Source organism: Falco cherrug, chromosome Z, assembly GCF_023634085.1.
Source record: "Falco cherrug isolate bFalChe1 chromosome Z, bFalChe1.pri, whole genome shotgun sequence".
NCBI classification, from domain to species: domain Eukaryota; kingdom Metazoa; phylum Chordata; class Aves; order Falconiformes; family Falconidae; genus Falco; species Falco cherrug.
In genome coordinates, this window is record NC_073720.1 from 35,825,143 (window position 1) to 35,840,142 (window position 15,000).

The 15,000-nt window shown below is 35.5% G+C and overlaps 1 protein-coding gene across 1 annotated transcript in view; it reads right to left on the reverse strand.

Moving 5' to 3' along the window:
- The window catches only part of BNC2 (basonuclin 2), a 237,177-nt gene that overhangs the window by 221,187 nt on the left and 990 nt on the right, over positions 1 to 15,000 (reverse strand). The window lies entirely within an intron of this gene.

Below are 15,000 nucleotides of genomic sequence, written 5' to 3' on the forward strand. Positions count from 1 at the left end.
GCATGTCACATCTTAAATTCGTACTGAGTTTTGGAAAACTAAAATCAAAGGAGCAGTGTACCACAAATCACCTTTACTATCAACAAGACCACCTCTGCTGCTGTCAGAGATCACGGACACAGTAAAATTCCTAGGAAACACAGGACTATTCCCTAATGGAACTGAAAGATATACATTTAAAAAGGCCTTGGCTTTCCCCAAAAATATTAATTCTACTTGGTGTAGGATATGCAGCACCAGCATCCTGATTCAGCATTCTCAGATTTTAATTGTGCAACCTCCGTCACATTGCTGGATGAGAAGTAGAAATGACAGCAAATAATGGGTCAGAACTACTTGCTGCTAAACTGGAAAGCTCCTTTCCGTACTGCCTACAGTAAAACAGCCCATTAAGAGTTGCTTTTTGATTAAAAACAAGTAAGTAGTTTCAACTATGGCAAAGTGATATGTTTTAACTTGACATTTTGTTAAGGATGAGTACCCTGCAAAGCTCATGAAAGAGTGAAGAGATTCAGTGGAACATTAAGATTTACTATATATACTCAATACCACTGTCACTCCAGTGCAAAACACGTCAACCCGGAAATATCTGACTCAACAGCCCTAAGGTTATTTAGAGTAGAAAGTGAGATTTTTACATGTTTCACTTTGATGCCATGAGAGCAGCTGCATTAAGTTCTCTCGGTGGTTTTCAAAACCCAAATAAAATGCTTGCTCTGTGTTTTAAAAGTTACTGTGCAAATGTGTGCCACCCACCCAGTCTGTAATAGCTTACATTCACCACTTTCAGAAAAGATAAACATAGCAGAGAAGGAAATGATAATATGAAAACAGCCTGGCATGTGAAATGAGGAAAAGCATTGTGGACTATCTGGCAAGACAAAGCACAGAAATGTTATTTTGTGAAAATTAATAGCATCTGAAATTATACTCCCATCCCAGTACTCTCCCCCAAACTCATGCCCAAATTAAAGGTATTTTATCTAATTCCCAGTTGAGACGTTGCTAGAAGTGGTAAGTGACAGCTGTGTTGACATTGAACTTCTTGAACACAGAATACCAACATCCCACTGACACTCTCTGCAGATGCTTCGTTACAAGCAGCACCAGTCACTTGATTTGAAATATCTAACCTAGCTGCAAAACAAACTGTTAATCTCCAGCCTCTTCTCCAGTTAAAGTCTTCTTTACAGTTTTGGAAACACACCAACACCTTATTATGTTTATGCTAAACTTATCTGCATTTTGATTGGAATTTGACAGTGACCAGTGGTTCAACTCAATGGAACCTCAGACACTGCTGAGAACAGGCCCCATTTAGTCATCATTTTAACTAGGTGCTCTTTCTTTTTCTTCCCATAGAAATCTATAACACAGTGACCTTCAATTTAAAATACAAACTAATTAACTATCCATTCTGTTGAAAAATGTTGGTATAATGTTGATATCTGACTTGCCTGGAGAATTTAAATTATGAACAGACTTAGATTTCCTTGCAGCACAGTAAGACAAAAAAGCACTGGACATCAAATTCTGCACACAGCTGAATGATGCTTCTTTATAGCAGATATCAGTACTGGCTCTGATACACCTTGTTTCAGAAAATTGTATTCTCATAGCACTTTTCTTCAGTCAACAAAATTACAACTACCTATGTAGGTGAGTATACTGTAATTGACTAGTATGGAAATTACAGCACTGCTGCAACATCTGCACAATAATTTCACTTCTGACGATTGAGAGTGTTTAATTCAGCTCCTGATATGCCATTTAATATTTGTGCTGGAGCTAGAAGCACTGGCTTCAACTTGCAAAAAACACTGACCAAGTTTAGTACTGCAATCACGACTGTAATAATTACAGCAACCTCTGAGGTTTTACCTTTACGAAGACAGGTACTTTCTAGACTACAGCTGTCTAAGCCAACAGTGCTGACTTCTGCCTCATGTTCTGAGTAGTTTTATGATAGTCAATGGATATAATATGAAAAACTTACTGCAAAGCTCTAGCAGCGCTGTGTTTCTTACAGGGCTATATTTCACCCAGTTAGGAGGCAGGGACTGTGTTTCTCCTAACTGTATTACAATAAGCCAACTCAAAAGCCTACACTGCAATTCAGCCAGCATTTTTTAAATCCTTACACTGTTTTTTAATATTTTAAACTATGGGGTTTTGTATGCTCTTGGGACAATGGATGCCTACATTTCTAGATGCTAATTTCCATATCTACGTTATGGTAGCAGAAGAAAAAAATACTGTGAATCCCAATCTAGAGAATGTAATGGATAAGAGCAACATAAACCAAATTAAAATAATTAATGAACATATTTTACTTGGTACCATGGAACCAGTGACAGTTTGGCAGTTCTTCTCAGTGAGTCTTAAAGAGCATAAATGTTTTAACAATGGATATTATTTGTAATTCAAAATGAGAGTCCTTATCAATCAGTAACATACTTAAAAATATAAAGAGAAGCTATGCACACTAGATAACTGAAATGATTACAGACAACAGCATAAAAATCCATTTAGAGTAACTAAGGTAAGATACAAGTATTTTTAAAGACGAAATTATTTAGAACTCAGATAATTTTAAGGAGTTAGGCTCAAGAGCAATACTTTTCAAATGGATTACTATGATTTTCTATAGACATGTCCAGACTTTGTGTTACAGTGGTTACATAGATACATTATTCATGTACTTGATTCATTAAAAAATTATTTACAAGGATGCTGTATTATTGTAATATGGATTTTTTGCATGGAGGCTGGGGTGCATTATGACTAATTCAAAGAGGAAGAGAGAAAGGGTTACAGGATTCATAAAATGCATGTAGACAAGATTCAGACTGGCACACAGTGTGTGATAAAAATCAAATATGGAACATAATGGGACATATGGAAACATATCTTTTGTGCAGGGAAGGATGAATCACAAGTTCACAGCTGGAATTTATGTGGATCCTTATTTAGTGGAGCATCTGTAGCCACTGTTTAGCTACATTCCCACATCAACAACAAAACAGTGCCACAGAAGAGAACACACGCATCAAGCTCCAGCTGGTATCTGCGCCCACCACTCCTTTCTTTTCCCTGAAGCCACATTTAGTCAGTTTTCTTTTTACAGTCTGTGGGTGTATAAACATGCATATGCAAGTCAGTGGATAGAATCAAAACACCACACCTGACCACTGCTGAATTTTGGAAGGGATGGAGATGTGGTATTGAAGGCATAGGTTCAGGAAAAAACCCTAGTCGTTTACAATCAGTCTCGTATCTATAGCTTTACTTCATGTGTTTTACATATTTATGCACTCCATGTACTTCACATGTTAGAAAAGTTTTATTTTAGTTTGGCACCATTAAAAAAGGCCTTTAAAAATGCCAATAGAAAAAACACAGAAAACATTATTTATATAGATCTATCTGGAGAAAACCAAATTTCAACTTCATAATTTAAAATTGCATATGCATTGAATTGCTCTAACATTTTCACACCTGATTTCTAGCTTCCCAACATTAGCAAAATGCAAAATAAGAATGTAGAGAAAGATACCACTTCATGTCCAAGCACCTTCCTTGCAAAAGGTACATAAATACCAACTAAAGATGTTTAAAGTGGGGTTAGTTTTGTTTTGGGGATTTGTGATATTGTTTGACTTTTTAAGATCATTGCTGATCATACTTAACTCATGCTATGAGCTAATAATTTCCTTCCACTGCCTTCTGAAAGATATCATTAATGAAACTACAGATTAATTAATCATGCATTTTTATGCAAGAATAAAATTACATTTTAAAGTAAAAAAATGCCCAGTTATCAGAAGATTTTTTAAACTGCTAACATATACCACAGAGTTTCTCTTAAATGTGTAATTACAGTTTTGAAAACCCCAGAATTTAAAGGTCATACTTCTACAAATATTGCATTATGTGAAACTACAGTACAATGCTCTAATGCTCTAATCCCTTCCCCAAATTTTACTTCTACAATTATTTCTTCACTTAATATGTATTTAAGGTGTGCTTCATCATGGAACATGCGAAACACAAATTACCTCTTCCTGAGGAAAGACTGTAGCAAAAGCCCTCAGACCACTTCTGTGTTTATAGACTATACCTGTATTCCTTTCTGTAAGAACAGGACTAGGCACTTTCTAGTGTTGTATTGTTTTTCAACAGCATCTTTTTTGTATCAGCAGAAGGTTTGACATACCTGCGTACTGACAGACTGACTACCTCAAACAAGCTTTCACAATAAAACCCCCAGAAATTCTTTTATATAAATTGTCAGGTAAGTCTGACGACATAAGACATTCAGTAACCATTTTTACTGTTGTCTGAACGTTTCCCATGTTCTTGGTTGTGTTCTAAAACCTGGCTTTTACTTCTGTCCTTAGACAATCAGACTGAGAAACTACTAATGAAACTATCCTCATTAACAAGAAAACATACCACTATTTACGTACTTCAATTTTCCCTCAATTTTTAAAGAAAAGAAAATTAAAAAATGCCACTTGACAATAAGTGCTATGCCAAAACTGGAGAAGTAGCATTTTTCTAGGAATGAAAATTCACTTATCATAAGAGAGACTCTGTATTTGTCAAGTTCTTGTAAATAACTTATCTTTGAATTGCTAAATACTATTCTAGCATTACAGCTTATGTAAACAATTTAATTTTTAAATATTTAAGGGAAGACAATGTCTTCAGAATGCTACATGTAAAGGTAAAAAAAATACACATTTCCAAGTGAATTAAAATGTTTCACTTTTCTTTCTTATTTATCGCTGCAGAGAAAAATCAACATCTCAGTAGGTTCCAAAGAAGTATTTCAGGAGGTCTTGCAAAATTGTGTAATAATATTCTATTTAGATTATTTAATTACTTTGTCTTTTGTGTTTAAAATGATTTTGTATTCTAGGAAAGAGGGAAGCAAAGTGGGATGAATCTAGGAACTATGCAAGGCACAAGACAGTCAGCCATATACATTTCCTAATGTAAAACTGTTTTCAATTCAGCTACCACTATTCTAGTAGAAATCCAACATTTTTTAAAAAGTAGAACAATAAGAAAATGTAATAAGTAAAATATATGCTAATGAGATCCTACATCAGATGCCATACCTCACTCCTATACATAAACAAAACATATATGGTTAGTTGAAGGGTTTTTCTTCTAGCTGAAATGAAATAATTGATACCCTCTAGGTTAAAATTTATTTTCCTTTAACAATCTGATCATTCTTTCTCATTCCTTCACTCTCTTTCCCCCCTGCCCTGAACTGAACTTCAGCATTGCACTAACAATGGACTGGTGGATACAAGGATCTATTAAAAAGAGTAACTCACTGCATAAAGTAATTTTCTTGCAGTATGCTCCATCTGCATGAAGCCAATGTTTTGGTGTGCTGTCTGCTGCTGTAACCAGTTCTCTCCCAGATATCAATGAAGCTGTGCATACATTTTATTTTTTTATGCAAATTATGGCTTTGGAGAGGTCATGTCTTAACACCATTGAATTAATAAGCAGCCAATCTGTGATATGAAGAACATATTTATAATCATCAATCACCTCTGAGATTATTACATTGTTTGCAGAACATTATAAAAACTGTTAAGTATCGGGCATTTCTTTATGGCATTTTGCCGAAAGATGCAGCAAAGCATATGAATAAATCTCTTTTTGGGGAGCGTGCATAGACAGCACTTTTTCTGTATCTCTAAGGACACCAGCAGTCAAAAGAGTGAGCTTTTTTATAGAACTGGTTGTACACTGACATTTGAGTTACATTTGAGGGACAGGGTAATTTAGAAAATGGATTTTTAAGGCTCTGAATGCTAAAAAACCCGCACCCTACCCCAAAGTCTGAAAAAAATCCCATAAAAAAATCACATTATTTAATCCTGAACAAAAAATAGAATCCTTACAATTTGTAGCACAAATGATAGAAGTTCTTACACAGCTGTTATGTTTTTCCTGGTTTAGGTAAGCCAGAAGTTGTTTTTGCTTTTCATACCTGCTTTCCACAACCCCTTCTTCCGTTCACTCTAATTTAAAAGAAAAACTAATATTAGATAAAGCAACACATAATTTGACAGCCTACCAGTTAAATTCTGACAGGGTCAATAAAATGAGAGCTTGCAGGAGTCCCAGATGAGGAACACTTTCATGAATGCCTCCATTGTGTAAACTCTCTGTATATCCTGCCTGCAAATGACAGTCATATGCCACCAGCTGCAGGAAGCATTCCAGCAATGTCAACTGCTGTGGGGCATTAAGGCTGGGTAGATGAGCTGGTACTTCTTTATATCTTTCCCTGGCTAGGGTGAGGGCTGTTACACTTAACTCATTTAAGTGTTTTTTTCTAAAGACTATGGTGTTTATTTAGAAATGTAAGAAAATATATAATTAAAGCCTTGTTAATGGAGCTCCTCATTTTAATAGTAGTTTTATTATACAAAGCCAGCTGGAAGTAATTATTTTTTTCCTTGCATACTCTTCATTAGTTTGTACCTCCCTCCTACCCAAGACATCTATTTCAGACGTTATTATCAAATTTATGTATTTTAAAAAGTAAACTGTCCATGGAACAAACAGCCACTAAAAGTTACGATAGGAAATGTGAAAACCCCAATGTCCACTACTCAGAAATACAGTTGCTACCACTTTTGAGAAGACTGTTTTCCTATGAACCCTATTTTACTGATTGCCATAAAATTTAAGTTTCAGAGAATCCCTGCAAGAAAAAAAATAAGTACTTGGCTCATTTTTAATTAAGAACTAGGTCTGAACACAGTGATATGTTGATGGGTTTAATTGTTCTTAAACAATTGACTGATGTCCAAGCGGATTATTTTTGTCTACTAAATTTGTGTAGAAAAAAAAGCGTTCAAACATTCTATGAGTTTAATTTTCCCATTTTTCTTGATATTATTTTGTCAAATAAACACAAAGCTCATATTTGAGATATAGGAATACAAACACACTGAGGGCTCCTTTTTAAATATTAGCAATGTCTTGTTTAAGAAACTGCACAAAGTAGAGATCAAACTGAAATGCTTTTCCACACCTTCCATGTGATAAGCCAGGGCATCACACATTTTTATCATGCTCTTGCATACAGGCACACTGAAATACAAAACACTGAACTCTTTGCATGTCAGCACCTACATTCAGCCTTCCTTGGAAAGGATGCTTCTCCTCTCTGCCCTCATCTCTTCCTATACTGCCTTATAATCAAGATTGTTTTAATTATTCAATTACTATCAAGAAGACTTCTTCTTTTAATACATGTTCAGATATATGTACACAGAGCAAGGAAAACCGTAGGCAAAGAAAAATGAGGAAAGGCATAAATAAATAAAGGATATCAATAATGATCTATCATAAAAATGACATTTTGCCGTTGTATTTCCGCAGGAGCTGTAACATCTCACAAGACATCCCCCTGAAAGCAGCAATAAAACTGCAGTACAGTACACAAGGTCTTGTATTCTGTGCAGGCAAAGGGCAATGAATATGCTAAAAGGAAATCAATCTGCATAAAAAGATCTGACAATAACATCTTCAGGTTTGTTTGGTTTTTGTTTTTGTTTTCTTAATGAGAAAACAAGATAGAACACTTTGCGAAGCCAAATTTTTAAGTAAATGAGAATAATTTCTTTCAAAATGCTACCTTAATGATTAAATTACCTTTTATCCTACTGTGTTCCTACTTTTCCTGTGGAAAAATTGGCAATTCCAGGTAGCAAGCAGTCCTGTAAACACTTCTCTTCCAATTTAACTTCACATTCAATTACACTGCCTAAATTTCATTTTCAGATTTCTAGTTCAAAAAATTCAAAACTTAAGAGGCAAACTAGAAGCAACCATAATTTTGCACTGGCTTCCAGGGTAACCCATTGGAAAACTGAGCTTTCAGTAACTTATACAGAAAATCACACACAGGCCTGTAATGTCTAGAAGTTCAGATCTGACCAAACACTTTAACAGAGAACCTGGTTTAATTTCTGGATTGTAATAAAACAGGAAGAGGGTTTAAATTTCTTTAAGAAAGTGCAATGCCTGATTTTCTTTTTTAAAAAAATTATGTTCATTTCCTCAGCATCTGAATAATAGAAAAGATTAAACTACACAAGAGCAACTTTTTTAACCACAGTAGAATCATGTCTTGCAAAATACCTGCACATTTAGCTTCATAAAAGTTACACATGTACAGAAGGCTTACATAATTGAGCCCCTAGTTACAGCTCACTCTGAAGACTAATACACTATCTATAATTCTGTTCCTAAACTATATGCTGTCCATGATGCATGACAGGGCCTCCAATGACATGAATGGAAAACACATGCTTGGATCACAGTGAGGATATGATTCTTTATATTCTATTTTCCTCTCGCTGGTACACACCAAATGGTGAATTGTTTAGCTGAAAAGAAGTACATTGTATGACATTTTCATTCAAACTGTTCAAAGCCAGAAGCACTGCATTTTAACGTTATCAATCTTTAAGAAATATACTATGGAATGCATGGAGAACATATATATAAAGAGAATCAGGTAATCTATGTCCTCCCCTGGAATTCTGGTTAAATAAAGTTTTAAAAGTGCCACCTCAAATAAGTAGTGTTCATCAGGTATGTCTCACTGTTCCCGGAGTTGTTAAAAATTATTGAGAAAAAGAAGAGCAATTAAAGCTCTTCTCAACATTAGTTGCAGTAGGTATCACAAAAAAACCAAAGACATTTACCACACCACCCAATTTCTTCTGTAAGGGGCATATTCCAAGATGCACAGGTAGGCAGGCTGCAGCATCGATCTCTACTGACGTATTTGTGTTGTGGTCCATTTCCAAATAAACATCGTCTCAAATACCACAGTAAGTTTACCTGGCAGTGACAGTACATTTCAGATTTTCCCAGTACAAATTTTCTCACTTTCCATAAAGCTTCTTAAAGCATCACTTATTGTTCACTTTATAAGAAAAACTTGCTGACTTCTGTGTTGTGCACGGGAAGGAATTGCAGGATCGTAATTGTGTCATTTTCTTTTCTGAACTCCCGTGCTCTGTAAGTGGTAGATGACACTCTCCTTTCCTTTGCACAAGTGCACAGATACGCATCATCGATAGAGGATGGGGATGCAATGGCTTCCCGGGAGAGTAAGAATAGCATCAATGGTACATTGTTGGCAAGTTCACACTGATCAAAGCAATTCTGAGATGCTCATCCCCCCACCCCCCAAAAGCGATGGCCTCTCTGACAAAATGTTGTGTGACACAGCCATAGAAGTGGCACCGTTTTCTTTGTCGGTGAAGGAAAAACGTTTAGAAAACAGTTGTCAAGTATTTCAGTAAGGGAAAGAAGGCATTAGGGCATTACTGTAATGAGTGGGGTGTGCAGTAACAAAGCAACAGATGCCTGTCCATAGGCTGATGTACAGTCTCTTATTTTGGACATTTGTTAGACAGACCGATGTTAAGCTAAAGAATACATTTTGCCTCATTGAAAAATTGTATATAAACACACGGACTTTCATGAAATAAAAATTCTTTTTAAGTTTACCCCTTTCTACAGGCAGGCTGTGCAAAAATTAAATCCCTTAATTACAGTTTATCTAGATGATGACATTTTGTCATTATGCTCTCTGAATTATAGTAAAAAGCTGCATTAGTGATTCTCTTTCTGAACTAAAAGATTAAGAGACAGCAACAATGGAATTCTCTGTTTCTCCCTCTTCTCTGTTTCAGCCCTCTCTTTCTTGAGCCAGTATGATTCATCACCTCCTGGGTATACTAGGAGCCCCAAGTTTGGAAATTCTTCTAAACTGTGAAGAACCATTAGTCTACAAGGCAAATCCTTTTACAAAAGCACAGGCACTATTGTTTGAGAAAAATAACTGAGCAAAGAAGGCTATACACAGCCTATGTTTTGAGCATTTCTAGTAAAAAGTAAAAGCTCTTCAAAGCTTTTGTTTCTGATTGTACTTTATGACGGCAGTTCTGTATCACTGAACAGAGTGTTCCTTTGCAATCAGCACAGTGTCACAACGACCTGGCAAATGCGAATGCTTTCACTATCACTACAGCCCTTGCAATCTTGCCTCAGCTGTGACCCATTCACTTTTGCCCCAACTTCACTAAGATGCCTTACTCAGCATCTAATTAGTTAGGGAAGATTTGCCTTGGCTCTTAACCCCGACATAAGAGCAGGAGACTGCTGCTGTTATATACCAAATCTGTTCTGTCACTACATTAATCAAATCCCCATAAAACTATACATGAATAAGTGACTACTACAATACAAAGCAGAAAAACAGAAAATAGGAAAACTATACATTTTAAAATGTTAAACAGTAGTGCTTATTGCACAATATATTTGAACATGTGCTTTAATATATGCTTCAGTGCTTCATGCAGGTTTTACAGCTATGTGCATACGTATCTCAAAGTTAAGCAAAGATCTGACAGTGTTCTTAGCACATCATCAGCTAAAATATACAATGGCACAAATATGTTTAAACACTGTATGTATGTATGTGCAAGACTAATCTGTATAGAGAGGAATGGGAAACATTTTGCTGTGCTTTAGTTCTGTAAATACTCAACACAGCAAGAGAAGCTATTAAGAAGGGGTTTATATGTTACTCATGTATCACGCACATAGCCATGTATTTGTCACTGCATGTACTTACATGGCTAGTGCTATATGTCACACAAAACATCCTATGCTTTTATCATGTACAATATCTTCTAATGCCTCTATTCTGAGGCATATCAGAAACAGCACAAAAACCTTGATGAAAATATTTTTGATTTGCTAGAAGGACATGAACCATTACAGGTCTAAACCGTGCTTTACCAAAACACCCAACAAAATTAAAGCAACTGTCTGAAATGAGACAATGTAACCTGATAAAGCTTCTGAATTCATACTAGCACATGAACTCACTCATGAATAACAACAACAACAAAAAAACCCTGAACACTTGGGGTCATCTAATCTTTAAAACGGGGTGATAAAACCCCCCAAAATTGTAAATAAAACTACTATGCTTGCTGGTGCTTACTGACAAAGGCAACTGTTAACTACCATAAACTACAAAATGCATTTTACCAATGTTAAATCTTCCTTCCAAAATGTTCATAATAAATCAATGTATGGAATTACAGCCTGTTGTCAAATTCAGTTTGAACTCTTTTTGCATGTACACCTATATTAAAAGAATACTTATATGCTATAATAAAACTGTTAATTACTTAATAAATGTTAATAAATGTTAAAACTGCATACAACCTCTGTGACCAGCAACATTTAAAAGGCTTTTACCTTCAATCCATTAGAAATTACACCACGCTCCTATTTTTAAATACTGGTTCTATAAACAGTTTATGTGCCTAAGTCTACATCAGTGTTAGGAACTATCAGGTTGAAGAATACAAGTACAGCTCAAGATAGGCAGTGCATGTTGTATACAGTTTAATATTTCTAGCAATATTAATGAATACTTCACTTACTCTAAGTCTTATTTAGTTTTCCTTGGAATAAGCATGCATTTATGCAAGGAAAAAAAGTTGAATTTACTGTACCATATCTCTCATGAACAGATGCGTCTATATTAATATACATCATTGATTTAATTTTTAGTTTTCTTGGCTTCCCGCTCACCTATCTAGAAGTGATTTCTCTGGTGATAACTAACACATCATGCTAATGAGAGAATCTAATGTACAATAGAGAAATGTCACTACTAATAATATTTGCATGAAGTTAAATAAAGCAACTGTAAGAGAATGTCAGACAGTTGTTCTTTAATAAGATACAGTTACACAATGAAATTATGTTGTTAATTTTGTTACATCATTGAGTGAATCCTAAATTACTATATAACGATGCACAGATCCATTTATAATTCTGATAAACTGTTTTTTCACTCTCACATTGAAAAAAAGCTTCTGGAAAGGCTATTACCTCTTTATCTGAAAAGGATAAAACATACTTCTTTCTTAACAAAAAGGTACATGGCTCTGGCATTTTGCGTCACTGTGAGTTACAGCCATTTCTCTTACGGTCTCATTTCTGAAATGACTTAAAAGTATTTTGAACATTACAGCCCTTAAGGTAACTGGATGAAGAAAAATGACATTTCTTATTCTGATGAATGCACAAAACATTTATGAAAGCAGACAATCACAAAAGCCTGCTTTTTTTAATCAATCAAATCCAGACCTTCTTTTCTGTTGTTAACAACTCCTTGCCAGAACTAGAATGGGCAGTGGGTGCCCTGGACTTAACCAGATGAGCATGGAAGAGAAGCCAAGGGTTTCTGCTCATTCTCGACCTGTCACTGATCAAAGTGACCCAAAGAAGCACTCCTTTTTAAAAGTTAAGATTTATGCCCTTTGAGGTTATCAGACATTCTTCTGTATACAGAATGGGATGACCCCTTTCAAGCGAATCACAGTTTTACATAGACAAAAGGTGCATAGGCAAAACAATGCAGTCAAGTGGCCATGTCATAAACTTCTCACAGGTAATTTAGGAGACTATTCCTCTTCTCCTCTCATCCCACCAAAATCTAAATTTGCTCTGGAATGTGGAGATGCCATTTTCTTGCACTCCCATTCTCTAAGAAAATAATCCAAAAATAAATGCCACCGTACTTGCTATTAATAGCCCAAACCTGTACAATCAATCCTGATTTTTCAAAGACACATACAGTTCTTAGTTATAACGAAGTGGGTTTTCCTTTTATTCTGAGAAGAGTTATTCATTCCTATAGTATGCAAATAGCAGTGCAGTGTGAGTTGAGAGGTAAGATGAGGGAGGGATCGCAGGGTTTTGTTTTGTTTTAAATCATTCTTCTTGCCATGCTCCAATCTTTGTACTAAAAACCTGCTTGAGATTAAGTTACAACTCCAACAAAAAGTGATGGGGCTTGGGGTTTGTTTGCTCCTAAGAAACATGTGGAAAGCCAGCATTATACTTAGAAATTTAAAAAAGAAACGTCTCTAGCATTACTGTGTATAGCTGGAAAAGTTTCGTTAAACAGTTCTTTCAAACCATGCCAAACTTTCCTTGCAAGTTATGTACATTTCTTAAGTTCATGTTATTTGTACTCATGAAAACAATTTTTCTTAAAGCATAGGAAAAAAATTAAAAATACTTACATTTTTAGAAGATGGTTTGAAAACAATAAAATAACAAATGGATGAAAAAAGGTAACAGAAAACAATGTTCAAAATTTTAGTGATTTAGAAACATTGGCACTTAGACACAAATTTGCAGCTGCATTTGCACACAGTCTGTTCTTATAGACTGCGTGAGCTAGCAAGTTTTAACAGCCTTAACAAATCAGAAATATAAGACAAAATACTATCCTTAAAGAGGAGAGAAATGCATTTAGCAAAGTAACTTACCCTCCTCTTAAAAGCATGATGAAAACATATTTGGACTGAGTATGTTTAGCACATGATAAACAAACAAACAAAATATGACAAGGAGATTAACACAGTATGCAAACGCATTAAGTACAGACTTTTAAGAAATAAATCTGTTCGACATTACCACCTTTGCAGTGCTACTGTGTGTATTCCAATGGAAGGATACACACGGATGCAGCATCTACCACACAGTCATTTGTTACACTACTTCTCACCTTCTATACAGGATACAACATGACCACACATGTCCAATAACCTACAAAATCCTGTTAATACTCAAGAATTAGCACAGTTAAAATATCATTTTAAAAAAGAAAACAGAAACCAAACAGCCTAGGTTACATGCATAAATGTTTGGCTTGGTCTAATGAGCTAGTTGTCTCAAATTATTTGACCCCCTTACACATTGTAACACGCTTTTAATTAGTTTTGTTTCCTTTCTTTGTCAGTGTTGAACATTTTCTAGTATTCCAGAGACCACAGAAGCTAAATCTGTTGAATAAGGTCTGATACTAAACAGGCAATCTAATACTATCTATGTGGTTCAATCCTCATTTATCAATTGATTGTTATCTGGATCTAGTTATGTTAACTCTTTTGAGGCTGAAATGGGAAGAACCTTTTCCCCACCCCAGAAATTTAATCTCACTTCTTACTAAAAGAACACAACAGGTAATTTGAATAACTGCTTTCCATGCTATTGCTCAGTTACAATATAACCAAATATGTATCACAGACATGCACGCAGCTGATAAGGCTTGTAAGCAGTGCAGCAGCAGTTCACACTTCCTAGTGCCAAGCACTGTTTTTGAAATGTGCATCTCTACCAGGAAACGAACTTTCTTTACTTTCACGAATGGGAAATTGAACAGAGTTGCTTATTTGCCTGATGTTGATTACATTCTATACCAGCGTACTGTATCAGCAGTAATCAGGGTCCCTCTACAGGATATATCAAAATATTCCTTATTCAAATGCCTTCATCCGGTCCTGAGCTGTATTGCTTAAACTGTTGTCCATAGACAGCCGCTATTGGTTATTAACTATCTGCTTTGGAGCTTTTCTTGTCTTTAAACTTTTGGGGTTTTTTAAATTAAATTACCATTTTATGGCTAGTATTCAGGCATGCTTTGTTACTGTAAACTATAAAAACTTAATTACTTTCCCTCTCTTTTCTTATAGTACAACGCCTCTCAGGTAAATGAGTTCCTTCATCTTATGTCCAACATTAAATAAAAGTCTAGTATTAATATACAAATCATTTACTAACTCCTCTTTTGGCTAACACAATATTTCAATTATTATCAGTCAGTGTCAGACCATAATTGGAAACGAATTTTCAGAAAGGCAAAACGTCCTCTGGTAGGGAGTCACCCTGTTAAAAACCTCCAGGTTGAACTTCCCTCCCCTGCTTGAGCCCCGTCCAAGCTGAAAGTTTCTCCCTCTCTTTTCTTTTTCTCCCCCCTCTTTTTTTTCCTCTTCCACCCCCCACCCCCCCCACCCCTAGCCCCCGCTTTCACTGCACCCAGAAGAGCCAAGCAATTGTGCAAGACTA